This window comes from Castor canadensis, chromosome 5 (genome assembly GCF_047511655.1).
Source record: "Castor canadensis chromosome 5, mCasCan1.hap1v2, whole genome shotgun sequence".
Classification (NCBI taxonomy): domain Eukaryota; kingdom Metazoa; phylum Chordata; class Mammalia; order Rodentia; family Castoridae; genus Castor; species Castor canadensis.
The window spans coordinates 165219350-165247255 of record NC_133390.1 but is presented as its reverse complement, the minus strand read 5'-3'; the positions used below and the strand labels follow the sequence as shown (position 1 = coordinate 165247255).

At 40.1% G+C, this 27906-nt stretch overlaps 1 protein-coding gene and 1 long non-coding RNA gene across 15 annotated transcripts in view; one reads left to right on the top strand and one right to left on the bottom strand.

Annotated features, from left to right (window-relative positions):
- Positions 1-15589, bottom strand: part of LOC141423408 (uncharacterized) — a 77847-nt gene extending 62258 nt beyond the window's left edge. Inside the window, exons 1-2 of one of the 4 annotated variants that reach the window (XR_012448260.1) lie at positions 15052-15589; positions 8539-8607 (exon numbers count right to left, since the gene is read on the bottom strand). This is a non-coding gene — a long non-coding RNA (uncharacterized lncRNA). The remainder of the gene's footprint in view (positions 1-8538; positions 8608-15051) is intronic. The other 3 variants (XR_012448262.1, XR_012448261.1, XR_012448263.1) reach the window with 3 other exon arrangements.
- Positions 1-27906, top strand: part of Ptprt (protein tyrosine phosphatase receptor type T) — a 1025960-nt gene that overhangs the window by 714029 nt on the left and 284025 nt on the right. The window lies entirely within an intron of this gene.

Below are 27906 nucleotides of genomic sequence, written 5' to 3'. Positions count from 1 at the left end.
GGCTGTCCTAGAACCTCCAGTTGCCTGGGAGAGCCTTCACATATCCACAACAGATGAGTGATTGATCACAAGCAATTCCAGAGGAACAGCACACAGTGCTAACTCACAGAATGACGGGCGATAACAAATAGATACTGTTTTAAGTCACTAAATGTTAGGGTACCAACAGATAATATGGTTTGGTCCTGTTTTTATATTAAAAAATACATAAATGTAAAATTGAAAATTAGCACACATAATCTTTCTGTGCAGATATAATTATTATTAAAGTTGACTTTCTTTTCATAATTTTAATTTTAAAATCAAGACATATATACAAAGAGTCTTTGTTCTTGTTGACATACCACTGGAATTTTACTGTACATTCTATTTAAAAACCTGCATTTTTCATGTAATCATTTTCATATTTCATATTTCATTTTCATATTTCATAATCATTTACATCATTTTAATGACTACATAATATTCCATTAGAGACATGTACATAATTTATTTAAGCAATGCCTACTACTGGATAATTTTTGACTATTATACTCAATACTGTATTGAAAATCCTTACAAATAAAACTTTCCATATACAAATGATCATTTTGTTAATACATCATTGGTACTACTGCTTAGGAGAGTTTTTGAAGATAGAATTTTTAAAATCACACTGTCTTAATTTTATTTGATTTTAAACCTTCAGCTTAACCAGATTTGCATATTTGTTTAGCTACAGTATTATTAAAAATAAGTATATATGTATATATATAATCATATTTTTTACAGCTTGTGGAACACATAACACACACACATTGAGGCACTGTATCACAGAACATTTACTACCTCTGCTCTTTTTTAGTTGACTTGACACAAAGTACATTGTCAAGCCTCAGTTTCTAGATAGATCCTGGTTATCTCTTTCCCTAAACTGTTGTAATTTTGATGATTTTATAAGTATTAAACAATATAACTGGTACAAAATAAGTGTTCAAGAAATACTTGCTTTCTTGTACATTTATGAAATCAGTATCACATTATAATTGCAGTCTTTTGCAATCTGTTTCATGTTTGGATTAACTCAGTATTTTCACTTATTCAAAAACATCTGAATATGCGCTGCAGTGCCTAGCTTTGTTCTAGGTACTAAAAGAACAGTGGGAAAAAAACCAGAAAAAATCCCACTCCCCAAATCCCACTCCCAAGATAGTAAAGAAATGCACAGTAAATTAGATGGTGAAAAATATATAGAAAAATAAAGCAGTGCAGGGAGGAGAGGGCATAGTGGCATGGGAGAGACATTTTATTTAAATTGAGAGCACAGCTTTCACAGTGGCATTTGAACAGAGACCTGATGGAAGGCAGATTTCTGTATGGAGAAACACTCACTATTGGAGAACAGAAAGTGCAAAGGACCTCACAGAACAGCATAGTTAATATGTTCCTAAAATAAAAAAAGACTACTATAGTTCAATGGAGTGAGTGGGAGACACAGTGAAAGAAAATATTTGATGTTTCGTTCAAAAGGATCATTTCATCTGTTTGGCTGAGAATAGACTGAAGGAGGGTAAGAATAAGGGGTAATTAACATAATTCAGGTGTACGATAATGGAGACTCAGGCCAGGGTAGGACAAGGATAAGAAGTGGTAGAATTCTGGATATATTTTGAAAATAAAGCCTATACAATTTGGTAGCAAACAAATTTGGGATGTGAGAGAAAAAGAGGAATGGAGATGTTGCCAAGTGTCTCAAACTAAGCAAATAGAGATAAGATGGGAAAGGGAAGGGAATGAGCAGGTTCCAGAGAAAAGATTAGGGTTTGGATTTGGTGGGTGTTAAGTTTCAGGCTACTGTTCAACGTTTTGGGAGAAATATGAAGTAAGCCACTGGATACACTCATATAAAGTTTAGAGAAAATCTAAAGGAGGATATTAACCAGGAATCATACAGCATTTGTGAGTGAGCCTTGGGACCCTTGGATTTTGGAGGTGGGAAACTTGCATCAAAACTAACAAATGAGACTGAGAAGTATTAGCCCATGAGATGAGATGAGATGAGAGAGAGAGAGAGAGAGAGAGAGAGAGAGAGAGAGAGAGAGAGAGAGAGAGGGAGAGAGAGAGAGAGGGAGAGAGAGAGAGAGGGAGAGAGAGAGAGAAAAGAGTGGGCTGGTCATGGTGGCTCACACTTGTAATCCCAGATATTTGGAAGGATCGTAGTTTGAGGCCACCCCAGTTAAAAATTTTAATGAGGCCTTGAGCTCAAACCTTAGTACCATAAGAAGGAGGAGGAGGAGTAGAAGGAGGAGGAGAAGAAAGAAGAGAAGGAGGAAAAGAAGGAGAAGAAGAAGAAAAGAGAGTGATCAACTGTCAAATGCTCTTGATAGTTTAGGTAATATAATAACTGATTATATTAGATTTGGCAACTTGGAGGTCACTGTTAAAATGAACAATTTCTATAGTACAGTAAGTTTTGAAATTTTATTATAGAGGACCCCAGAGAGAGCAGGCAGAGAAGAGTTGGAGGGAATGATACAAAGTGGGACAGAGCCATGAAAGAGTAACCAGAGGTGGTCTCTTGTCAAAAGAAAAGCGTTGTATGTATTTTTTTAATGGAAGAAATAGGAGACCAACAGGAATGACCCCATGGAAAGGAAACAGTTCATAATGAGGAGGAGGACACTGATGTTGGGATGTCTTGATAAATGGAAGTTACGGGGTCACATGAGGAGGATTTGGCCTGATAAGCAGCGTGGACTGATTCATAAACATAGGTGGGAAGCAACATGCATGGGAATGAGGGGTCTTGTTGGCAGGTGCCATGCAACTTCTATTTCCTCAGTGAAGTAGAAAGCAGAGTTACCAGCTAGCAGGGAGGAGTGGGTGGAGGTGTTGGGGTTTAAAGAGAGTGATGGGAATAGGGAAATGCAGAAAACTACCAGGGAGTACAAGGGGACCCTGGTGGTCAGTGGACAGGAGTGACAATGAGACCAGTTAGCATGGTTCAGTGCTTTTCTCAGGGAGGCTCAGAAGACTCAGAGTAGGTGGAAAGTGAGACTTCATCAGGGTTAATGATTTAACAGGTAACTTTAATATAGGAAGGGGTCAAGAACATCTCAAACATTTCCCATTATCAATGCATTTATATTACCATAATTAGAATGGTTTCCAAAGATTTTGTAAGATGGATATAACCTATTTAGCCAACCCCCTAATCTTGGGCATTTAGTTTTTCTAGTTGTTTACTATTATAGATAATGATTCGGTGAATTACCTTTTATACCAGTCTTTGCTCATAGTCTCTACTGTTTCTTTTGAAAGAAGGATTGCTAAACAAATGGTAAGAAATTTTTTAGCTATAAGTAATAGAAAAGTCAAGTCAAAATGTATTTCATCATAAAGAAAGACATCCTATGACATTGTAAGTGTTAGGATTTTAAATTTTTTGTGGTTCTGAGGTTTGAACTCATGGTTTTATCCTGCTAGGCAAGTGCTCTGCCACTGAGTCACAACCTCAGCTCTGGATAGCTTAATTCATCATTTTAAAACATTGTGTGGAAACAGATTTTTCTGTCTGTCAACACCAGTGTGTCAGCTTTGTCCTTTAAGCCATCCGTTTTTATAATCAGAAGACAATATTCATGTCACACATTACATGTGGACATGACAACTTCCCTTCATAAAAATCCTTTTTTATTGGTAAGCAAATGCTCCCAGATTCCACAGTAAATTTCTCTGGGTTTCTCATTGCCTAGCCCTTGGTGACATACCTACACATGGACATTCAATCACTGATGAAGGAAAGAAAGTTATGAAAATTGGCTGAGGTTATTCAGTGCTTATTCTTTAGATGGACATAGAATTCCCTTTGCTGAGTCAAGGGCCAATAGAGAAGGATAAATATCCAACCAAAGATGTCTGCTAAAAAGAAATAAGAGAGTAAACAGAGAGAAATGGATAGTACACACACAAGTGTATCTTTTGCTAAGAAGATACACATCATAAGGCTTTTTTTGAAGGCATATTATCAAATTTCCTGACAGTCTTGTACTCATTTTTCTGACCTCATTTCAAGTTTAGATAGTATAGTAAAAAAAAATCCTTTAATATCTTCTTAGACTATTCATTTTAACCTCTTGCTGATAAATTTGAGAGCAGTCCTCACTACTGAATGTTCTGTAAGTTGTACCCATACCTGTAGATTTCTCTGACTCTTCCTATGGGACTCTGTTGATATCTATTCCATTTTACTTACCCAGAACTTGGGAATACAGTCAGTTTGAATTTTATGTGACTTACTCAGTTCCCAAACTCACCATGCTATGCAATATTGTACAATAATAACCACAGAGCTTATGGGGGATATGGAAAAATAGTGGTAGGGACAGAGCATTCAAAAATTTTTGGTGACCCCAAAAAAGGGAGAACTAGTAAAAATTGTCATAGTTCTTCACATGGCAAAAAGTTAAGAAATTTATAAACATAAATAAATATGGTATTTTACCTTAAAAAAGGCTTAATGTTTGTATGTGAATGTGGCAACAGATGGCAACTTGTAAGTTATTGTGAAATGGTGGAATAAAAATGATCTGAAGACAGAGGACAAAAGCTGGAACCCAAGACTGGCTGCAATGAAGCAACCAGTAAATGCTGGCAGCATGTGTATGTGTGTTGCATATGTGTGTGTGTGTGTGTGTGTGTGTGTTTCCTATATTTCTGCACTGTGCAGCTCATCAGGATGCAGTTTTCTCCATTTACCTGGGTTTCTCGCCTATGAAATGACACATAGTCAAACACTTGTGCTAGATCCTAACTATTCCACCATATGCAAGTTTGTATTTTCAAAACAAGTGTTATAGCAGAACAAACTATACTGATGTCACCATTCGGGATTGGGATGTGTCACCCCAAAATATGGTACCTTGGCATTTGAGCAAACAGCAGAAACAGGAAGGTCATGATCCTCTTCCATCATCTACCCAGGCTTCTCACCTGAAGCGTGTCAGAAACCCTCAGTCCACTGGTGCCTTTGCTGGAGGAAAGGAATGTCCTTATTTCTGAAGCTAGGGACACAGTGAAGAATCTGAACAAATAGCCTTTGCTAAGTCCCCCTCACACCAGTTTACCATTATAATCATGCCTTCCTTTGTCCAATCGCATTTCTACAACTGTTCATCATTTGTAAGCACAAAAATACACTGGTATTCATTTCTTGATATTTTCATTTCTGAAGGTTCATGTGTTACATAAAACTTATATTCGATAAATTTGTATGTTTCTTTCTTGTTAATTTGTCTTTTGTTGCAGATATCCCAGCCATGAACTTAGCAAGAGTGAGGAAAGAAATTTTTTCTCCCCTATACTATCCATGGTCCTTTTCCATTGTGTTCCATCTGCATCCCACCTCTTGGGAGTTCTTCAAAGTCTATTGTGTATGGTGATACCCCATCAGATTTCCCAGGATCCATGTAGACTTTCTCCTGTCTTCATGTTATGATACCCTCAGTCTCTGGGGATGAGGACAGAACTATGTTGCTGTGATTTCATTGCAATCTTTTTTAGAAACCAACACTAGTTCTGACTTACTATGTGGTCCCTCACTTCTATGCCAAGCCAAGTGAGATGTGGGTCACTGCAAAATGGCAGTAATTTTTTAAAAAAAATAAAGGTAAATATGTGGGTTAAAGTAAGAAAAATGAAGTGGATTTCTTTCAGAAGAAAGATTAGTAAACACCCTCCATCAGAAAAAAATTTCAACCTCTATTTTCTTATCAAAACCTATTATTTTACTTCTTTCCCCTTTTTCTTGATATATTCTAACAGCCCTCTTCCATTTCAGATCCTTAGTCAATTGACAGCTAGAACTGAAAGAGGGAAAAAAGGCATTTTGTGAGAAGCCCGAACACAGGTTAGGGGAGAAATGTGTCTGCATTAGAACTGAGTGAATTTAAGTAAAATTGTCTCCATTCAAATTAGCTGAAATGGAAGCAAGAAGGAAGGGAAAATGCATCCCTGTTGGGAACAAATTAACCTTGAGGGCAGAGAGGTGGTACCACGTCTAAGAGTTGGATAGAATCACTTGGGAGCTGTTGGGTGGGAATCCATGGAGGCCATGGGGAAGGTGGGCTGAGCAGGTCACAATGCAGTGGTGCAGCAGTGGGTCACCACTGTTGATGGCAGTAAGAGGAATGGGAAGGAAATTCCAGTGGAGTGTGGCCATCTGGCTTGACTCCTGTAGGGCATCAGACAGTTAGAAGCTCTTCTACTAAGGAGAGCCTAGATTGTAAAATCAGTGATCAACTTGCTTATGTTAGGTAAAGGTAAAGAAACTCAGTGACATTTAATACTGTGACAGAGCACTTAAATCTATATTCAACATGTGTGACTTGCTTGACAACACCTAAGGCAAAACACATTTCTTCTACTTTGCTGAATTGAATGAAAAGTCTCAGCTTCTATCAGTGTGACTGGCAGCACCTCCAAGCCCAGTCATGGTTGCATGGCCTGCCTCCCACTCTTTAGGATCTTAAAAGAAACCCTAGCTGATCCACTCACTATAAGAAGGTCCAAGGAGGGCTGTTGGTCTATGGTTCCTCCAAGATAGAGTCTTCCATGCCCAAGGTGCCCTAGGAACCTCTGTTGGATTGGTCCATACCCACCTGTCTAATCTTAGTGTCCAGGACATTGTTCTGCTCTGTTTCTCAAGGCTGCCATCTTGGTGCTCAGTAGGTCATGTCTATGTTATTCCAACTCAAGAGAATCCCCTCAACCTTCCATCTTATATACTCATATTCAGGGTCAAATCATGCCCTTTCCTGTCCCCACTGGAACACAAAAGTCTCCCTCTCTTCTGTGAGGTGTAGTTACAGAATATGAGAACCTAACTCTTAATTCCTTCCTGGTATGAGGTAGTCAAGAACTCACAACTAAAAGGACAATTTCCTCTTAAATATTATTTATACTTCATAGGAACTCCCTACTGTCTTTCCCCCAAAACCCTTCAAATGTCTTCTGATTTATCCATAATTTGTCCCAGTATACATTATTTATGTCTAATTGTGGCCCTGAAAGCAGGTATGGTTCTGATTTTAAAAGCAATGCAAAGAGCTAAGTAACTTGTTCGGTGTTCATTATATTGTATTAGTAACCTAAGTAAGTGTTCAAACTTTTATAACTGCCCTTTTATAATTGACATTAATGTGTTTAAGCCTGGCTCCAAAAACCCAATTTCTACATGGTAACCTTTTAGTTGGTACTTGAAGAATACCCTATTCTTTGGGTAATTTTTTCTCCCTCATAAAACAACAAGATTTATTATCTTACACAGTTTGTGAGGCTCAGGAATCTGAGTGACCTAACTTAGAGTTAGAGTAGCTGCAACTCAGAGTCTTGCTTAAGGCAGTCATGTAGATCTTGACTTGGGCTGCCATCACCAGAATGCTGAACTGAGGCTATGGAGTCCATTTTCAAGATGGTGCCCTCACAGAGCTTTTAGGGAAAAGCTTCAGTTCCTTCTAGCATGGCAAACGGCTTCTACCAAATTGAGTGAGTCAAGAGAAGAGAGGGAGAAATTATAGTGTATTTTATGACTTAGCTTTGGAGATGGAAGAGGTTCCATATGGATATAGGTATCAGAAGAGAAGAATCTTTGGTTAATTTTAGTACCTTGTATGTCCACAACACTGTGGTGAAAAATTATTCCTGATATGTAATTTTCAATTCATCAATTAATCAATCAATTTATATTTCCAGCTACAGTGGTGATCTGAATAATTTCAGAGACATAACCAACCAATTTATTGTGTTCTGCCTTTTTTTTTTTTAATGAAACCCTGAGCTTTGGGAACTCAAATCTTTTCTAATGGGGAGCAAGTATCCTGCATTTTTCTGTACAGGGAGCTACTAGCTTTCTCTTGCAAACATTGTTAAATGATAACTCAGAAGAAAGGGCAATCTGTACCTTGCACATAAGATATTCAGAAGTGTAAGACACCCATGGAGAGTTCTCTGCCAACAATGACTTCTGCTATTGTTCCTCCACTGTTTACTTTACGTCCTTGGTGATTGTCCGTAGTGGTATGAGGGAGAAATAAGAATTCCATGAACTGCAAACAGATATTGTTAACTCCTTCAGTAACCCTTTCAGGAGATCTTTTGTAATCTTCATATAGATCCTTGGTGATCCTCATTGAAGAATCAAATGTTGGGACACAATGAGCAGATTATAAAAATGGCTGACAGTTACTAAACCCTTACTGTGTGCTGCAAAATATGTCAAGCACCTTATTATCTCATGTAGATGAGAAACTTCACTGCAAGGCACTAAGCTGTAAGTAGCAGAGCGCCCATCAATTCTTTATTGATCAACTACTGTGTGCCAGGTACTCCATTAGCTGCTGGGGATACTATGAAGAAGGAAACATATGCTGACCTCACTTTCCTAGTGTTGTCAATCATGTGTAAAAGAAGGCTAGTCTATGAGTCTTAGCCAATTTTGTGCTACTATCACAGAATATCACAGACTGGGTAATACATAAGAACAGAAATGTATTGGCTCACAGTTCTGGAGGCTGTAAAGTCCAGGATGAAGGGACTGGTGTCTGATGAGGGCTTTCTTGCTATGCCATTCTATGACAGAAGAACAAAGAGAAGATAGTGGAGTTGGGAGGAGAAATCAAATTGCCACCCTTGTGCCTTTTTATCCATCCATTAGAATGGTGTTAATCCATCCATTAGAATGGATCCCTCATTAGCTAAACTCTTCCTATTAGGCCTTACCTGCCAACACCATTGCACTGGGGACTGAATTTTCAACACATGCTATGAAAGAAGAGTTTAACTTGCTAAGTAAACAGAAATCATAAGACACCTCATTTAATCTGAGGATCAAGGAAGGCCTATTTCAGTAACCTCAGCACCATCAACATTTTGGACTGGATGATTTTTTGATATGGACCTATTCTGTGTACTGTAGGATAATAGCAACATCCATAAACTCTCCCTCCTAGATGCCCCTCCTCAAGTTATAACAGCCAAAAATGTCTCCAGATACTTCCAAATGTTCCCTGTAGGGGAAATCTCCCCCAGTTAAGAACCACTTGCCCTATAGAAAGTTTCCAAATAAAAAGTGTTGGATTTGGGAGGGCATTTCAGGAAGAAAAAAGGCAATATTAGTGAGATTTTTGTTGGCAGACACCACCAAATAATAAAGCAAAACAAACAAATTAAAAATTGCTTGATTCTAATTCTCAAGTTTAAATTCTAGTAAGACTCTTGCACGGATGACTTGTTAGTATCTCTTAAACAGGAATTCATACCCTGTAGCTAGTCGGCTTGTGCTGAATAAGGTGTTTCCATATAAGTGTCAAATAAAAAAAAAAACAGGTCTAACCTGAAGCTCTCTTCCAAGACGTATTCTAACTTATTGAATCTCTGAGCTGGTTAAAGTTGTTTGGCCTTCGGCCTGCTGTTTTATATCACTGCCCCAAGCAGGATATTATCACTCAGAAATACATGGCCTCACTTTTATTGGAAAGATATTTATAGGTACTGCTTATAGTCTATATGAATATGTTTAATGTGGTGAAAGTATATAACCAGAATGGGTATAAAATCAGATTATTTCCACCAAAACGTGCGCTATTTCAATTTTGAACAGACAAGAATTAGCTTGTGTGCGTGGAATCCTGAAATCTAGTGTAAAAGAAAAAGAAAAAGAAGGATCTAGTGGGAGAAAGCATGGGTTTGGGAATGCAGACAATATTGAGTCAAAGTTGGCCTCAGCTCTCTGATCTTGGACATAAAAACAGCTTCAATTTCCTCATTTGCAATGAAGACAAGTCTTCCCTGCAATCTTGCAGGATTGTTAGGAAGGTATATAATGTAATAGCAATGTCAGGGTACAGCAGAGGTCTGAACATGGATAAGTCCTGCTTTCCTTTAAATTGTCCACTTCAACTACTGTCAAGTCTCTACCAGAGAGGGACTTCTAGAAATGTCCTTGGATTATTCCTCATCTGTATCCACAGGATCTTCAAAGTTCTTGAATTTTCCCAATCTGTTGCAATTAGGTACCTGTAATTTCTTTTTTGGACTTTTGCAATAGTTTTCCAATTAGCTAATTATGGCCAAAGACAAAAATCTAACCATGTCACTCTCTGACTAATGTCTTTCATTAGTTCCACAGGCTCCTAAAAGTCAGACTCCAATCTGAGACTTCAGCTTACCTCTCCAGCCTCATCTCTCTTAGTTCCTACCTTTTTAATCCTGAACTCTAGTAGTGCCAAACTTCTGACAGAGTCCTACATGCTGTTTTGTCTCATCATGGTGTTTTATTTGTGTGTGTATGTGTAAAATAGTAGCTTTTCACTTTACTTCTCTCTCTCTCTCATAGTTCTCTTTGTTAGTACTGGGAATTGAACATGCTTGCTAGACAAATGTTTTACCACCTTTGCCATGCCCCAGTCCCAGTTTTCCACTTTATTTAATGCTTTATGCACATATGTGCAAGCCTTAAAGTAGAATCATGTGTTTTTGTTAGTTTTAGGAAAGTGGTTATTTATTGTATTGTGATAAGAGCACTTGATATGAGATCTATATCCTTAAAATTTTTAGTGTACAATATTATATAATATAGTACTAATTTAGTACAATAAGTATGGGCACAATCTTGTATAGTTCATTTCTAGAGAATATTATCTTGCAATACTGAACATTGCAGTGTACCAAATGCATAGCAACTCCTATTTCTCCCTCCCGTCAGCACCTGGTGACCACCCTTCTATTCTCACCATTATATTCTATTCTGTGGCTGTAATGAGTTTAGATACCTCATGTAAATAGAATGGTGCAATATTTGTCCTTCTGTGACTGGCTTGTTTCACTTACTATAATGTCCTTCAGGTTCATCTGTGTTTTCACAGATGCCAGAATTTTTCTCTTTTTAATTAATAGTGGACAACATGGATTAAAGATTTAAATGCAATAATATAGTTCAAATATTCACCATACCTGAAGCTATGAAACTAGAAGAAAACATAAGGAAAAGCCTCCTGACTCCCAATCTGAGTCAGATTGGCCTAAGCAATGATTCCTTGGATGTGACACAACAAACAGAAGCAGTATAAGTGAAAGTAGACAAGTGTGGCTGCATCCAACTGTAAGGCTTTTTCACAGCAAAGGAAACAATCAACAAAATGGAAAGATAACCTGCAGAATGGACAAAAATATTTGCAAAATGTATACCTGATAAGGGATTTATATTCAAAATATATGAGGAATTCATATAACTCAAAGCAAGAAAGCAAATAACCAATTAAAAGTGGGCAAAGAATTTCATATTCTCTGAAGAGATACACAAATAGCTAACAGATATATGAGAAAATGTTCAGTATCACTAATCATTAAGGGAAATGCAAATCAAAACCAACCATGATGAAATATCTTCCACCCACTAGGATGGCTCCTAACACAAAACAAAAGATAACAGGTATTGGCAAGAATGTGGAGAAACTGGAGCCCTTGTTCACTGTTGATGGGAATACAAAATGGTGCAGCAGCTGTGGATAACAGAATGGGAGCTCCTCAAATGATTAAAATATGGCCCAGTAATCCCACTTCTGGATATGTATCTAAAAAATAGACATCAGGATCTTAAAGAGATGTTCATCATTCTTATGTTCCTTGAAGCATTATTCACAATAGCCAGGCTGTGGAAGCAAACTTAATGTCCATCGATGGAAACAAGCTGATGTCCATTGAGGAATGCTTAGAGAAAGTGTGGCTCTCATCATGCCATGTTAGTTGTTTCCTGAGATGTAACAACCCTGCAATTCCTGTCCACCCATCTGAATCCTGTCTATACATCCTCAAGGATGGTGCACTTTCAAGAGCATCTTCTGACCTCCCACTTATCTCCCTCCCTCCCCTCATCACCTCTTTGCTTTGACAACTTTGTCAAAGTTGTCATTTGACTCTTCTATGTGTGACACATCACTGGCAATAAGTATTTGTTTATAGGTCTGTTTTCTCCACAGGACAGCAAATTGCTAGAAAGCAAGAACTGTGTCTTATTAATCTTGTGTTCCCAGCTATTATCACTGACCCTGCACTGGTCCTTGTTCCATAAGCATTTGATGAATGAATCCACATTTAGCTTGAATTCCCACACTGAATGATGAGAACTCACAACATTGCAAGGCAGCCACCCATTTTCGACTGGGTCCTGTGTCAAAATCAGATTGATAAATCTTCTATTTTTATTTGTCATATCTACTACTCACCCCCTCTACCCACTGTTCCTACTTAGAAAGAATACATAAAACCAATCCCTTATTGGATCATTTGCCATTTGCCATTGGATTACTAGAATGTAACCAACATTACATTGCAGCAGAATTTTCTCTTTTTGCAGAATTCTTCCAATTAATCTTACAGTGACATGGTACCAAAGGCTCTCACCACCATATCTTCTTATACTAGCACTGCTGGGGTTGTACTGTACCTAGAGCTATACCCAAGGTGCTTAATGGGTTCTGACAGCATGGTGAACCCTTGTCCTAAATATAGCATTTTAGTAAGATAGGGACAAAATAAGATATGCTTGCATTTAGTCTTGTATCTCTCTATTCTAGCAGCCATACTAGATAATATTTTGAGTTTGTGCTACATATTAAACACTGAAGTATCAACAGTCTGAGACTGGTTCACCCCTTCTGTATTCTCGGGGCTTAATTATATAACCACGTGCCTATCTATCCAGATACACCACCAACCCCTCTGGTGAGGCACTACTTCATAGTTAAATCAGGGTGGTGTACAAACAAAATAGTTGCTTTTTGTCTACTGTTGCTTAGTAATGTCCCTTTTGCCAACCTAGCAAGAAAAAAATAATAAAATATGACCCCTGTGCTCACAGTCACACTAATCACAGATCATGGCATCCAGTCGAATGGACAAGGAAGCTGGAATGTCTGACCTCAAAAATCTCTGCTGAATGTACCATTCAAGAGTCACTTAGATCTGCAGACACACATCCCACAACTCTATTGGGGCCCTGTTGGTCTTCAGGATCACTAGTTTCAAATGTCCTGTGCTCTGCCCAGATTTATTTAAAATAAATTTATTTCATTATACTTATAATTTCTTAGATGTATTGAGCACATTTTAGATACCAGGAAGTCCTTCCTTCAACTCTATGAAGCAGTTTCATATTTAAGTTAAAGAAACTTAACAGAGGTTTACAGAGATTTACTAACTTAACCAAAAATACACACCTATTATTTAACAGGAAAACTAGGATTTAACTAAGACATAATTCGAATACTCAAAAGCCCAAATTCCACACCACATTGCCTTCTGAATCTGTTTATACCCAAGCTAAAGAAATAGTTGAAAGATTCCACTGGAAGCCAGAACCAAGGAAAACCTTCAGAAGCAATGGTGAGCACCTATGTAGGGGGCATTTATGCGTGGCATGAATGGGGGCAAAGATAACTGTAACAGCAATTACACGTCTATGTGCCATGTGAGCTTGCTGTGACTGCTTGCATATCCCATGACATTCCTCAATTTTCTGTTCACTCCACCCTGCTCTCCTTTCTGTAACACTGACCAATATTCTGTGTAGTTATTTTTTTGTTCTGCCTTCTTTGCAACTTCTTATGCACTAGAAAAATTAGTTTGTCCATGCCTTTGTGGTCTCACATTTTCCCCCAGATATTCAAATTCTGCCTTTCCTCATTTCTTGTACCTCTTCCACGATACCCTCTACCTGGGCCAGGAAATCTGTCCTTTATATCCCAGTCCCAAAGATTGCTCAATCTGAACCACAAAGACCAAGGAGAGTTATTGACAAGTGATATAAGAGACTTGTACTTCCAATAGACTTCAAGGCAGAAGCTTGGAGTCAGAAACAGGTGGATGCCATAGAACCAGCTCTAGTCCAAGGAAGCAGAAAAGCTTTTTCCCTCAGTAGGAAAATATTCCTGAATCCTGGCCTCTCAGCAAAGGCCAGCTGAGCCCCAGAGTCCATCAAACTTCAATTTTATCAAAGTCTCCTCTATTGATGCCATTTTATGTGCTATTAAACAGAACAATGCAACTTGCCAGCAAAATCATCTACAATAACAGCCCTTTAAAAGCTTTCCTTAATATGGAACTTTCTAATTAATGTAAATGAGGTGCAAAGCTTGGAAAGCCAAGTTGATTCTAATGTTCAGAAAGTAGGTAAAATAGAAAAGGGTCTTATTTTTCATTAGCAATATATTAGGGAATCTAATGAAATCTTTATGGCTTGGATATATTACCAAAAAAAGTCACAATTGCTTTGTTTCCCGCCTCATTTCTCTGCCACCTTTCCCTACAAATATTGCTATGTTATGCATTAGAGTTGAGAAAATAGAATTTTCTTTATCACAGAAAAGAAGCATGGACTTGGTGTCTGAATACTCTTAGCTTCTCAGAGTGTTGAAGGTAGAAGCTAGCAGAAGAAAGATTAACCTTAGTTCCCAGATGTCTAAGTTGAAAGACCAATCTAGTCATTTCTTCTTGTTTCCTTCTTCTCTCTCTTCCTTCCTTCCTCTCCCTTCTCTCTCTCTACTCTCTTCCTTCCTCTTGCTGAGTCTAAAACTTGTATTGAGCACTGTATCATTCAGTTTGGGCTAGGTTACACTTCATTGATCAGTGCCCCCCCCAAATATTAAGAACTTAAACATCAAAAGTTTATCTTTCTCCCATACTATGCATCAAGACTTCAAAAGTTTACCTCTCACTTATACTGCCACCCATCTTATACAAATAGAGAGCAGAGTCATGCAGGGATGCAAGCTAGTGGAATTGCCATCATGGTGAGTACTGCCAATTGTCATGTCAGAGGGAAAAGAGAATCTGACTTTTAAAATATCTACATGGATATAACACGTCACTTCTGCTCATATTTCATTGCCCAAAGCAAGTCATCTGTCCCTGCCTACCTTCAAAGGGGGCTAGTATCATTCTACAAATAATTTTAAAGGCTTCCTGTGAGACAGCTAATGTAATAATCTGTGATAGCAAAATGAATTAGAAACTCACCTTGCTATTTGGGAACTCAGGATCCAGTGGGAGAACCAGAACAAACTTCAGACAGAGCTGGATAGGTACTCCTTTACCAAGAGCCATAGGGTCAAGTGGGTTCTTTCTTTTTGCCCTTTACTGGTCTTCTCTCAGGGCTTTGCTGTAGTCATTGAATGACAACCTTCCTTTTCCAGCTGGGGTCTGATTTCTAGAAAGGAAACCCATGCTCTGTCACCAGGTACTTATTCTTGTTTTCACAGACACTTGATCCAGACGCTTATGAGAAGGTGAACTATCTGACCAACCAGTGCAGGCAGGCCTGAGGCTAAGGGAAGTGAGAAACTCAAGAGGAAAGGCCCAGGTGGTTCAGAGTCCAGGCAGCCTGGTGGTGGAGGCTAACCTTGATCTCTAAATAATCTACCAGTCAGTGCCTATTTCATCTCAGAGCCAGTGAGTCAGCCATTTTTGAAACAGCACTCTACCACGTGGAGGAGGTGACAGAGTGATTTAAAGCAGGGATGCAGACTCCATACACAGCTGGAAAATGGGATAGGGAAACTGAGGTAGGGGCCAAGCAGAAGGCAACAGTGAAGTCCTAGGTTTTTCTCAATCAGCCCATAGTAGCTCACAGTCTGGCTCAAAGCCTACAGTTCTTTGTGGAATATTAACCACACAGGTCCTAGGCAGGATTAAAGTTTAAGGATAAAAGGAATTCTTGGTTTGGGTGGATTGTTATGGGTGGTCAGACATGGTACACTTTATATCCCTCTACAACAGGGTTTTCTAAAGCCCAGAGAGAATGTTCAGGCTGGCTTTGCAATCACATTCCAATCAGCTTTACAGAATTGTGAAATTGATTATCCTGCAGATCTCACATGGGCTTCAAGCAAGGCACAGGGACACCTTAATTCTTTGTCTAGTTCCACATGCTGATTCAAGGAGACTTTAGCTTTTCCATCCATCCCCAAGTGGAAAAGAGTTCAAATTACTTTGAAATTACAATTTAGGGGCATCAAGCCTTGGCCAGTTTATTTCATTTTCCAAACAGGGCCAAGGCCAAGGAAGGAGGTATTGGGCATATTAAGCTTCTCTTAAGTCTCATGGGGAAGAAATAAAGTGAGAGACCAAGTTCCGACTGCCCCATGGGGATTCAGGTGGCACTGGGAATGGTGAGAGGAAGAAGTTCTAGCTATGTTGCCCCAAATTTAAGTCTGCAAGATGGTGATTGGGGTGTCATAGTCAGTTGAGCTACTCTTAGTGACTACCACTGTTTTTTGTTTGTTTTCATCCTATGTCATAATTTAATTTTTGTTGCTTCAGGGAAATAAATAAAACTGTGTCATATATTTCACCAGCCTAGAGGTCTGAAAAGTCTTCAATATAGGGGCATGACCTGAGACTTGAACAATGACCAGGAGTTAAACAGTTGGAAAAAACTGAGGAGTCCTTCACAAACAAGGGAACAGCCTATGCCAAGGCACAGAGGCACTTCACTATAACAAGAGTGAGGAAGGGGGATGGCAGGACATGAGACATAGGAAGCCAGACAGGCTAAGGAAAATAGAATCTAAAGGCAGAGGCATAGACATGCATGTTAAAAATGAAATGTGGGATCCCAAGTGCAAAACTGGAGTGGTGGAAGCACAGAAAAAGCACCAAATCTGGTGGAATGATCACTTTAGAGGCTTGCTGGGGCACGTTGACCTAGTGTCACATGTATCAACTCATATACAGAATTCACAATGAATTTCTTTTTTTCTGTTAATGATCTAGATAGTTATTGAGTGATGGAGGGGCTGTTATAATGGCTGATAAGTATCAGAACTGTTTTAAGATATTTGCATTACATTATTTAAACTTTCACGATCCTAACAGGTAGCTAACATTAGTATTTGCATTCTATAGATGAGGATACTGAGTTAAAGAGTAGAATAATTTGCAGAAGGTCACTGAGCTGATACGTGGTGAGGTTGCAATTCAAATAAGGGCAATCTGAACCTGAGCCCATATCATGACCTTTGCACTGTGCTGCCTCTAATTATTTTAAGATAGAGCTTGTCCATTTCTTTGTTTATTCAGCAGTTAGTCAGTGAGTTGTAAATATTCACATGCTTTGTGCAAATGTTAAGAATACAGGGTTGATCAAGATGGAAAGTCAGATCCTCACACAGAGCACTTAATCTAGTGGATAATCAGAAAAAAAGCCAATAATTAGCATAAAGAGAATGTCAGCTCACAAAAAAAGAAGAAAATAGGGGATCCAGAGAGAAAAATACCAGAACATGAAAGGATGTTGAATGGCACATAGCCCAAATGCTGACTTTTACTGATAAAGATTTAGAGACAAGGAAAGGGGAATGATCTGCCAAGAGTCACACCGTAATTAACATCAGGGCTGAGACAACAATCTAAGACTCCTAAAGACCCCAAATCTATTCCATAGATATTCTTCTGGTCCTACTCTGTAACTCCAAGTGTCCTAGGCACCAGGAATGCCATACTACACAAGACAGCCACAGTCCCTCTTCTAATGGATCTTATGTTCCTTCCCCTTCCTTGGGCTGCATAGTACCTGAAACTGTACAATACACACTTTATTTCATCAATTGTCAGTTCTACTAAGTGATGTCTTCCATCTTTATTTCTCCTATGCTAAGCTCCTGGCAGGAGAATCTGAACAAGAGTATTTCCTTCACTGCCTGGCTCCAACTCCCCTGCCATGAGCAGAACATTGGCAGAAATAAGAATAGAGAGCTCATGTCTTTCTCCAACTTCCCAAAGCAGAAAAATCTTAGTGATTATGTAAAACAAAATGATTCCTTTGAAGCAATCAGTAAATACAGACTTGATTATCCCGTTTAAATAGAGAACCGAGAAAGGGAAAACCTCAGAAAAGCAAAAGGACATTTACAAATTCTACAAAGATTTCTACTCGTGTGCATAATGATTTTCCTTGCCTTGCTGAGCCTGTAGATTTTCATATACTATGCTGGGGTCTTACAGTACTGAGACCCAGAGGGTAGGCTGCTTAAGGCAGAAAATAAAGGATTCCCCTAATACCACGATGCTGCAGGACTGCTGTGGACCTGGTGAAGGAAATCTATTCTCAGACTCTTCTTTGGATGTAGAATAATTCACAGGCTTTCTCCAAAAGCCTGGCCCCTTATCTTTCAAGATGCGCTCCCCTTAACACTTATTAAGTGTAGGATTTATAACCCTGTTACTACTGGTTCTGCCTGCAGTGTTAAGATTGCAAGTAATAGCTCTGCTCCTTCTACTTCATACTGGCTTCCTCCTCTTTCTCCACCTTTTTTTCCCTTTCCTCCAAAGTCACCAGTATTTCTTGCTCTAGCCCTAGATTTTGCCATGTTTTCCACAGGCTTTATTTACAGATGGGGGACTGAGGCTCAGAGCTAGGAAGTGTTTCCTCTACAGTGATGAGGCTGACAGGTGACAACACAGAATTTTAGGTCCAGCGTATTTATTTCAAGCCCGGTGGTACTTTGAAATTGCTGTTAAGAAGCTTACAGTGGAGAGTTCTGTGAGTGTTGGAGTCTGAATGTACCAAGTATGGCACATTAATTAGCAGCCTCAGAATCACCTTTGTATTAGAAATGCAGACATTTGGACCCCAACCCAGACCTACTAAATCAGAGTCTCACGTTGCACAGTAAAACTTGCAGAGCACTGGTTTAGAAAATACTCACACACCACATAGAATCCTCAGAGTACCAAATGAAATAAACAGCAGATGATACCATTCCCAGTTGGGTCAGGACAAGTAGTTCAGAACCATGAGTGGGATCAACATGCTAGTATCATCAACCCCCTCTGTGGGAACAAGATAAGAGGTACCGTAGGAGCCAAGAGACTGGGAGGGAGTTCTGTGGAGTCAGTCAGCCAGATATCAGAATGAAATAAACTTGAGGAGTATCATTTGTTGACATTATAAATAATTTGGTTGGGGAGGCACATGTGTGCATACATGCATCCAGGTGTGTATTAGGAGAATCCAATGAGGGACCATGGACAAGTATCTCTGCAAGGAGACCACTGCTTGAGCATCTCTCCTCCTAGGAATGAACCACTTGTTGCAAGAACATTGATCTTCAGCATTTCTAGAGTAAGTACACACCTAAGCCTAGGGACCCACCTGAGGTCCAAGACAGCACTCCTTGGCTTTCCTCTCTTTTGCTTTATCTCTACCCAGAATCTGACCACTGTGGCCCTGAAAATTTCCAGCACAGTTTGTTCAAGCATGGGTGAAATGCAGGGCTTTGCTGAGCAGGAAGCAGAGTGGTAAAAATGGCATCCATCCAAGTTATCAGAGGAAGGAGGTAATTGCAAAACGAACTTAGAGACAAGAAGCTGACAGCCTTATTCCCTCTCCTGCTACGGATCTTCTTGTTACACAGATCCAGACTATCATCACTGTGTTCTTTCTTGGAAATGGGAAATGTGATAAAGTCAGTCTCTGGTTTAATTCCAGGGTTGGTTTCCCACAGCCTCTGTCACAAAGCTTGAACCTCTTATCAGGTCTTTCAAGGCTCTGCATTGTCTGACTCCCAACTCGCCAGTTTTGCTCATCTCCCCACCAGACTCCAAAGCACAGAAGTCCTCACTGCCTTTCACACTCCCAGGGTTTGTGACAGGGAATTTTTCCACAGCTTCTTCCTTTTGTCTGGAATTCTCTGTCCCAGCCTGCTCAGGCACTCCTTATTCCCATTTCACAAGCTGAACAATGTTAATATCTGCCCAACACCAAAGTCTGGGCTCTTAACCAACGCACCTCATAAGCCCTCCCTTTCATAAAGGACTATCAAAAGGGTGAGGATTCTCAGGGGAGAGGGACAGTGTTAGGCTGAGGACTTCTCTACAGACAGACCACCATATTGTGGCCAGAAACATCTTGGTGTGTCTGGAACAGACGGCAACCAGACTGTCTGGTGGACAGGAATGAAGCCAAAGACAAATCTACATAATGGAGCAATTGATCACTGTCATCAGATGCAACCAGCTGTGACCTGGAGAGGATATATTTTTTTAGGGACGTTCTCTTGGGTAGACTATTCCTTAACAGGAGGCTCCTAAGAGTGTTGTGAGGGTCAGTCAGTGTGAGATTATTCTTTCCTGATGTCATTTCTGAGAGTTTTGCCCTGAATCAACTTTAACATGTCTCTTCTTCAGCTCTTAGAACCTGGGATTGCTATTTCTCCCCTGCAGGGTAGGAGTGTGTTCCTCTTACATCCAACAATCTAGTTTCTTTTCAGCCCTGTTCATCACAGGTTTTGGCTATAATTGGGGATGCAATTTTCCCCATCCATTGTGATAGTTTGCTGTTGGCAAAATTCAGTCTTTGGATTCTTCAACTATTTTGATTTGTATGGCTTTCATGTTTTCCCCCAAAGAATTTTGTTATCTTTATATCCACATATATTGATTGCTTGCATTTTGAAAGCAATTTTGAACAATAATTGTCTGAGCAGCCCTACTCTTCTTTGTTTCTTTAATAGTACAGTCCAGACTCATTCACCACTAAAAATGAAATTGACTGTTAATTACTCTGTACACCTTTACCTCAATTTTTGTCACAACACCTATCACTCACTTCTTTTTTTAATTTAAATTTATCTATATACCTATCTATCAATTTATCTATCCATCCATCCATTTATCTCTATCTACTTTTGCCACTTGTTTCAGTTTGTTTATTACCACAGGCTGAATAATTTATAAAGAATAAAAATATATTTCTCCCAGATCTAGGAGTCTATAAAGTTCAAGATGAAGGCACCAGCAAGTAGGATGTCTGGTGGAGGCCCACTCCCTGCTTCCATGATGGGAACTTGTATTCTTTGTCTTTACATGGTAGAAGGCAGAAGGGCAAAAAGATCAAAGCTAATTCTCTCCAGCTCTTCCATAAAATGAAATCTATCTGTGAGGATGGAGCCCTCATGGCTTAATCACTTCACAACAGACCCCACCAATTAATATTACCACAACATGAGTTGGGTTTCAACATGAACTTTGGAGTGACACAGTCAAATCAATGCATTGCCTGTCTCCCTCCTAGCTTGTAATTACCATGAGGGCAGGGACTTGTTGAAGTCTTTGTTCTGTACCTGGGCATGTCTGGGCATGCTGTAAGTAACTATAATACATAGTTTTCCCCTTTCGTTAAGAAAACTTCCTTCTTTTTTTCATGGATTACAAAACTAATACCTTTTCTTCAGAAACTGATGTTGAGTTTTGTCAAATACATTTGAAGTCATTTGGGGGTGAACTATGAACTATGGATAAGATTAATTACATTGGTAATTGAAAGAACCCTTCATTTTTTGGAATAGATTATTCTTTGTACTAATCGTGTATTATATTATTCCTTTTGATACGCTAGACTGTGGTTTTGTTTTGGTTTTATTTATTAGTTTCATCTTGTTATGATTCTTTCTCTGTGTCTGACTTGGATGTTACTAACTTCTTGTGGAAAGTTTCCAATGATGAAATCAGTCCCCCAAAAAAGATTTACAACCTTATCAGCAATGTAGGAAGTTACTGATTTATTCCTAATCTTGCAAAACTAGCTAATATAACTTTAAATTCTCTTTATTATTTACAAAAAGTAAACCTAGGTATGTAATTTAAACTAGCATTTATTTGATTTCTAGTGAAGTAGAATCTCTGACTCCTCATTGGTGATAATGTACCTTTGTGAATTTCTGGCTCATTTTTCATTTCTTCCTGTTTGCATGTTCATCCCTCTTATTGATTTGTAAGAACCCTTTCTATGTTGAGGACATTGACTTCCTCTGCCATATATATTTATGTATTTCCAATTTGTTGTTTCCCTTTCAACATTATTTGATTACAGGTTTTAACATTATTAAAACATGATTCAAACTTGATTGCTCTGTGTTTTAGGGTACATTGTCTTCATTGACTTGCATGTTTAAAAGTTCAGACCTCAGATCAAACATCTAGCGTCCTTCATCAATTTCTGATTACTTTATGATTTCATTTATTTGAGTGTGATTGCTTGACTGGATGCATTTTTTTTCTTTGTCCACTGACCAACCTGATCTTCTCTTTGAGACTCAGAGTGCTGCAGATGCTGCCCCTGTAAAGGGTGAGGGAAAATAATCTGGTACTGTGAGATAGATAAGACAGAGCTAAAGCAGTGATGACCATGCTGTCTACTCAGGGAGCTATAGGGCTTCCCTGGAGCTTGACAGATGGTGACTACCCACTCCCAGGTCACTGCATTTTTATTCAGACGGATGGGGTCAGGGTAAAGCAAGTGAGGCACCTAGTTGGCAAAGTTTCCTGACTTGCAAGAGGCTATTCCACTTCCTGGTTTGTTGCTTTTCCCTCCTACAACTCTGCCTCACCCTAAGAGAACATAGTTCACAGACAGGGCCATTAGACCCCCCCCCCAGGGTCTCAGCTCAGAATTTTCCCTGGTCCTGTGTAATCCATGCTGTGTGGTGACCCCACTGGCATCTTTGCTACCATACCTGGTGTTGGTGACAATTTCATCATGGATTTCATGAAAAGTAGGAATGCAGTGCAATGAGTGCTAGACATGAAATCAACCAGTGCACATGGGATATCTGCTGTCTCACTTTCCTCTCCTACCTGCATGTAGTGTAACAACATTTTGCCCACAACATAGGACTGTGGTCAGGGTCCAGTCAGTTCTATACTTTGCAATTGACAAAGCTTCATCTATATGCCTGGAATTTCTACTACTGTTACTGAAAACTAATGTTGGCATCAACAGGTTCATTTAAAGTCTGAGGTTGCTGGTGTTAGAAGTATCGACCTATCAGACAGGTCATTTGGGGACATGACAATCAAAAAGGAATGGATTCTGTTCCCTCTGAGAGTTACCGTCAGGCAGTTTACAAATAAAGATCTAAATACTTAGAAACTCTAAGCGCCTGCATGAAAACAAGGATTATGATGAATATTTATGAACTGAGAGCTCTGTCCTCAAAATTCTTCATTTGGTGACACCTACAAGCCTGTGACTCTTTGGAAAGAAGCCCAAGTGCAAGCCCAACCAGGCAGTGCACCACCAGCTCTATGGCATTAATTAAGCCACTCAACCTCTCTGACCCTGTCACCTCAGCAATAAAATGGGAAGGACAATGCCCATGCTGCTAACTCTGTAAATTAAATAATGCAGTGTATACTGGAGAGCTAAGCACAGTGTGAGGTATAGTATTCACCCAATAAAAGATGAATATCTTCAGCCTATAACCCCAGTTACTCAGGAGGCAGAGTTTGGGAGGTTCAAAGTTTGAAGCTAGCTGGGCAAAAAGATAATGAGACTCCCTCTCAGTCAATAAACTGGGTGGGGTGGTACACATCTGTAATTCTAGTTGTGAAGGAAGATGGCAGTCTGAGGCTGATTCTAGAAAAACTGAGAGACCATACCTGAAAAATAGCTAAAGCATAAAAGGCTGATGTGTGGCTCCGGTGGTAGAGTGCCTGGCTGGAAAATGTAAAGCCCTGAGTTCAAACTCTAGTATCCCCCCAAAAAGTGAATATCTTTCATATTCCTGATTTGGCTGAGATGTCTGCCATTTTTCCTGCCCAGAACATGATAGAAATATCAGTATTTAGTTATATTCCATTTGGATGTAGACTTAGTCCTTCTAAGCTGGTATAACAATAAGCTATAAATTGAGCTGTTTCTAAACCCAATATTCTAGAGCCTGAGAAGTCAAGGTATCGACACGTTCAGCATCTTGTGAGGTCCAGTTTCCTCACAGATGGCATTTTCTTGCTGTGTCTTCCCCTGGTGGGAGGGACCAGGAGACTCTGGGACCTCTTTTATAAGGTACTAATTCTATTTATGAGGACTCCACTCTTAGGTCCTAACTGTCTTCTAAAGGCCACACCTCCTAATACCACATTTTGAGAGTTAGGTTTCTGCATACAAATTTTAGAGGACACAAACACTGACACTATTATAGTCTTCCTCTAAATTAAGGACCCTTTATGAAAACTGAGCAAGCCCTGTCTTCTGTTTCACTTAGTAGCCTCCAGTCCAGAACTCCTATTTCCTGACCAACTCTATTACTGATCTTTCACTGCATCTCCTTAATCAGAAACAGAGCCAAGGCCTGCTCTTCTCATCTTGGAAGGTTGAACCATCTATTCTCTCAAGACATCTTGGATTCTTAGGGAAACAAAAGAACTTTGGCATCTTCTGGTCCCTCAGCCATCTTCCCCTACCCCTCAAACTTTCTTAAGACTGGCTGCATCAAAATCCCAGGAGTAGGGACAATTTGCTTAAAAAGTGATGCCCTGGCCACATTCTCTAGCAATGTCTATGACGAATCAGCCCAGACCACCTCCTGACCAATCTCTAATTCCTATTCAGGAATAGGAGGGCTAAAACCCAGCAGCTTACCTGGATATTACTGCCCAGTGCCTCCCAGGTGAGAGGATGGATTCCAGAGCTTACCAGTCAGTAGAATTGAGGCTCTTACCACTCTCTCCCTTCAATCAGAGACTGTGCTGGTGTATGATGTGATGGTGAAATTTCAGGCACTGAACTTGGTAATTTTGTGCTAGAAGACTGCCTTGAGCCTTGAAACTGGGGCTTACACATTCATTCAACAATATTTATTCCAGGTCTTCTCTGTGTCCTAAATGCTAGGAATACCACAAGGAAGAACCAACATGGCACCTGATTGCATGTTGCTGTTGCTTAGAGTCTGCTCAGAGTGCCAGGTATAAACCAGAGAAGCAAACAGATACTGATGAAATTGCATGCACAATGTGCTCTGTGACAATTTGCTTCCAAGGTAGCTGCTGGTAGAGAAGGGCAGAGTCTCAAAGACTTTCTCTAGTGTAGTCTCTGTAAATGACACAGGTGTTAAAATGAAGGTAGAAAGACGTTACCAGAAGCAATGAGAGATGTAGAACTGAGTCATAGGGCTTAGACTCTCATGCATAAAGAAAAGTGTTGGCAAATCATGGATCTTTTTGATGTCCTATTCCTTCACCAGTCAATGGCACAAATCTTAGGCCTCTGCTGACCCATCCCTCTAACTAAAATTTCTGTGCTGCAGGGCTTCTGCTTTGGCCACACTAGAGTCACTATCCCCATGGATACAATATGAATAGTACTTCCATAATTGTGCAAAATAGTGGTTCTAGTCCTTTAGGAGCCAATCATGGCACTTGGACTTAGGCAAGGAAGTCTCACCTGAGAAGGTTACAATAGACCCCAGAACTGAAGAGAAGATAAAGTATTAGCCAAACCAAGAGAGTGCAGAAGAGTTTGCTGTGCAGGGGGAACTGCCCAGCCACAAACCTTATGGTGAAAGATACAGGGCTAGTGCCAGGTATAGGTAGAAGGTTAGTGTGGCCCAAATGACATCAAGGGGACATGCAGCCAACACGGTACTGTGGAGTGACAGCAGCTGGGGCAAGATTAGGCAGGATCTGCAGGCCACAGTGAACGTGGTTGGTTTTATCCTAAGAACAATGGAAAACCATCAAAGAACTTTAATGTTTTAATAATAATAAAGATAGATTACACTTATTGAAAGCTTACCATATCCAGACACTATTCTAAGGGCTTTGCATGTATTATCTTGGTTATTCTTCATTCAGACTGAGATTAGTTTATCACTACCCCATTTAATAGATGAGGAAATTGAGATACTGAGTAACTAAGCATCTTCCCAAAGTCTCACAGTTGGTGAGTGGCAGAGCTCACGTTCTCAGTCACTTCAGGGATCTGCCTCCTGCGTTTAAGGTGTAGTATTATTTTGGGGACAGTTGGGAGAAACTCAGCCCACCTGCTAATGGGAATGCTTACCCCTGTATTGTGAGCATGACTGGTTGAGGGAGCCTGCTATGCCCCAGTGTTCATGAGGTGCAAGGGGAAGACTTGACACCTGCTACAGGTATTGGCTCCTGTCTCTGGTCCTTATCTGAAGCTGGCACCTGAGGATTCTGAAAAAGGAGAGAAGTGCTTATCAGCCCACACAGCTGCTTCTTGGGCTTATTCCCCCAGGGGGCTACATGGACGTGAAATGAAGCCATTGACATTCAGGTCTACTTCCTGAACAAGCTGTGCTGCCTCAGGGAGCACCAGGTGCCCACACGAATAAACGTGGTTTGGAGACTGCACTTTGGATGAATCCATGACTCCTAGCAGATGGGTTGCAAGACTTGGGATGGGAAAGAATGAACCATGGACAAGAGAAGGGAGGGGACTTGGAGGCAGCCACAAAATCTCTTGGCTGTTTGCTGAGGAAAGACCAAAGACAAGATTGAAGTTGCTAATAAGGTGATTATTTAGGAGAGATATTCTCATCAGGGAAATATACTGCTTAAGAAAGAGTCCCCCATGTAGTTCAGATTGGCTTTCCAGAAAATCCTGGGCAGTGAATGAAAATGACTTGACATTACAGATGTGTCATTGGAAAGTCCAATACCCAAGTTTCTCTACCCCATTGTTTCTGCTTCTTGCTTCCTTTGGTCTGTCTGCCTCATCTTCTTTCCTGCTCACTGGCTTTCCCATTTGCTTGGCTGTTGCTTTTCCTGCCACCCACTTCTAAGGGTGTGTGTCTTTAGCCTGCAATATGAGTAACTCTGGCCCTCACCACTTGGGCCTTTGAGTTCCAGCACCCCTTTTGACTTAGTACTCTGTGTCCTATTAGCAGTCAAATGTTAATATGCAAATATGTCCATGGCACCACAGACTCCACTGATTAAAATGGCAATAGTGGTTCAGGGAGTGGGACAGGACATAGCTTCTAATATGTAAGTTGAGGACAGAGAAAGCATTAAAACTCTTCAAGGACACCCAGATTTGGAGGCAGGTAGCACATCTCTCCTCTTAGGGTTCCATTTACTGTTGGTTCCTGGATACTTTCTTCTTTAAAGGCCCCCAGAGTATCAGCAGATGAAAAAGCTAGACTAGAAAAGACAGTAACTGAGGGAGGACGCTACTCCCCAGTGAGCCATACAAAGGTTTGGCAGCCCAGGGCAGTGTGGTAGCCACTGAGGTTAGCTCAATGATGAGTTCAGTGAGTCAGGGATAAGGCGAGAAGCCAGTGTGAGCAGGTATCCATAGAAGTGTTTCTATATTTATATTCAGAGCACGTCAAAGAATATTTCAATTGCTGTTACTTTAGCAAATATCTTTCACGTAAATGTTGATATTTTTAGATGAAGGAGCCTTCAACCAAATCAATGGAATGATCTTTCTACCTCCCACATGAACGCCAGTGCCTTTTAGTTGCATACCTTCAATATGCTAGAGGAGAGTGAACTCTGGATCTTGATAGGAGGCTGGAGTTGCAGATGTGGACCACATAAAGAATCTATGTTACTTTGAATATTGTCCTGTTCATCTTTATCTCTGATGTTTTGTGGGATCCCATTCCTAACCCTCCCTTATGGAAGAGCAAGGGATGTCAAGATCTCAGGGTTCATGGCGGGCTAAATCTAGAGGTAACACCCAATGGAGCTCCAAGAACTCCCCTCTCCTATTCCCCATCACAGAGCACTGCTTATTACAACCTTTGGCATCTTTAAGCTCCACACACTCCCAAGGCCTAGCTTGGGATGACCATGCTGGGTGAACAGTGGTCATTTTCTTAGACACCTTCTGCATGTGTGCATTTTCTCTGCCCATGCCCTATTCTCCCCACTCAGCCAGTGGCATCCCTGAGGAACACCTTGCATGGGGTTGATGAGCCAAGCAGCTGGGCCAGCTGGCAGGGTCCAAAGTGTGAGCTCTACCACATCCTCTGGGCCTACAGGGTATAGAAGTAGGATCCATGCACCAATCTGTCTTTTCAGGTACCCAGATCCAGAGCCTAGGTAGAGGAGTCCCAGGAG